At 38.6% G+C, this 2,284-nt stretch overlaps 1 long non-coding RNA gene across 1 annotated transcript; it reads left to right on the top strand.

Moving 5' to 3' along the window:
• Positions 1 to 380: 380 nt before the first annotated feature.
• On the top strand, positions 381 to 1,438 carry LOC149206995 (uncharacterized). The gene is made up of 2 exons (XR_016251976.1): positions 381 to 685; positions 807 to 1,438. It is a non-coding gene; the product is annotated as an uncharacterized LOC149206995 (long non-coding RNA).
• Positions 1,439 to 2,284: the final 846 nt, after the last annotated feature.

Genomic DNA, 2,284 nt, shown 5'->3' with positions numbered 1-2,284 from the left:
TGAGTCATACACTCCAGCGGATAATTTTTCGTGGCATATTCTAGAAGAAGAGGGCTAGTTCAAGACGGCCCGGAACATTACAACAGTACAAGGTGAGGGAGTTACCAAGTTGGTAGTGATATTTTCACATTTTAATTTTTATTTAATTGTAGATTTCGAAAATATTTTAAAATTTGATTAAAAAAATAAAATTAATTAATTTTAATTAATTATATAGGAAAACGTTCATGAAATACTCAAATAAATATCAACGTCACGCTTTTTTCCTTATCCTGTGTCTTAGTAATTTTTTCCACACTCTCAGTGTGGATAAGCATTTCGTGATCGCTAGTTTAAGAAGACCCGGAACATCTGGAACAAACCCGGATGTCCAGGAGCGATTAGCGCGCCTTCTGATTCATCCCACGCCGCCCAACTAGGGGGGATCAACCTTCATAAGAATTTCGTGCAGTATACGCTACGCTAAGACCAAGATTGGGATGGCTAGCCCCGCCTATATATAGAGTGCCATTCGTGGTATACAACATCAAATAAGCTCAACTGCAATTCCTTCGTTGTATTGCGCTGTTTTGTAGCTGTGTTTAATTACTTGGTGGTGGACGTTGCAATGGGGGCAAGAACATTAGCAGTTTCGATTTATGTTACAGCAATACATTAGCTGTGATATTTAACGTTTGTCTTCAAGGTAAGGTTACAGTAATGCCTTGACTGCATTGCATCGTATTTTATGTACGTAAATGCGTTCAGATATGATAAAGAAATATTTGATATCATAAAGAAATATTTTTTTGCTTTTGTAACTGCAGGAGCTACGGGTGCGACGTTTGTGATCCAGAACCAGTGTTCATACACGGTATGGGCCGCAGGAATTCCCGTAGGTGGCGGTCAAGCGTTGGGGCAGGGTCAATCATGGAGTGTTGACGTGCCCGCAGGAACAAGCTCAGGTAGATTTTGGGGACGTACTGGATGCTCCTTCGATGCCTCTGGTAAAGGAAGCTGCAGCACTGGTGACTGCGGTGGCGTGCTCAGCTGTACGCTCTCGGGACAGTCTCCTACAACGCTGGTTGAATATACTCTGAATGGGGGCAACAATCAAGATTTCTATGACCTCTCTGTAATTGATGGTTTCAATGTCCCTCTCTCCCTAACTCCCTCCGACGGTAGCTGCAAAGCACTGACTTGCAAAATGGACCAGTGCCCAGATGCCTACCTATATCCCACTGATGACACTAAAACCCACGCTTGCTGCTAATTACAACATTATATTCTGCCCTTGATTAGAAGTTTATCATACTGAATTCTCTGGTCGTTACATAAAATACATCGTTAGTAAACCGATTTCTATGTAGTACCATAGTTATAATAAGAGTATTACAATCATGTTGATTGTATTTTCATATTTATAATAAGAATACCATTGCGTGCATGGTCGCAAGAAGTTCTATCCTGTAAAAGCCAAAGGTGTTTTACTTCTACTTTGCAAATGAGTAATGCTATTTTGGAAAACTTAAGGGGTATATGCATCAATTTGGATATCTTTTAAGGGATCTTAAATGATTTAATAAATAATTAAAGATGATGTTATAAATGTTAAAGTAAATAATTATAGATAATTTTATAAATATTAGAGTAAGGAAATGACTACACATTTATTCGAAACCTAATTGTACGAAGATTAAATCAAACCTGTTTTAACGCAAACATTTATTCAAAACTCAAACATGCGAAGAGCTTGCGAAAGTTTCCAATCAATCGTATTTGTCATTCAGTTTTTCATGTACGAACCAGGAAGAGGGAAGTCTGTGACCACTAGTTTCAAGGCGGACCGGGAACACCTAGAAGAGTACGAGTTGCGGAAATTGGCAAGTAATTTTAATGTGCCAAACGACGATCCCGTCTCTTCTAACCAGTCCACGAGACCTGTGTCGTATTGTATTCTTGGTTAATTATGAAATCAAAATTTAGGGGACCTGTGCTATATTGTATTTTTGGAGACCTGTGCCATATTTAATCATTAAACCCCGTCCCTTCTGTGCTGTATTGTATTCTTGGAGACCTTTGCCATATTGTAATCATTAAACGCCATATCTTCTGTGCTATATTGTATTCTTCGATACCTGTGCCATATTGTATTCTTGGTCAATCATTAAACGAAAAGTTTGGGGACCTGTGCTATATTGTATACTTGGTCAATCAATAAACTACATGTCTTCTAACCATTCTAGGAGAACTGTGCCATATTAGATTGGGTGCTACATATTTCCCAGTTCACAGTTAGATTTAA

The sequence above is a fragment of the Pinus tabuliformis genome, chromosome 1_2 (genome assembly GCF_031772625.1).
Source record: "Pinus tabuliformis cultivar Carrire ecotype Pingquan chromosome 1_2, CPIR1, whole genome shotgun sequence".
NCBI classification, from domain to species: domain Eukaryota; kingdom Viridiplantae; phylum Streptophyta; class Pinopsida; order Pinales; family Pinaceae; genus Pinus; species Pinus tabuliformis.
This window is presented reverse-complemented; position numbering and strand designations above follow the sequence as displayed.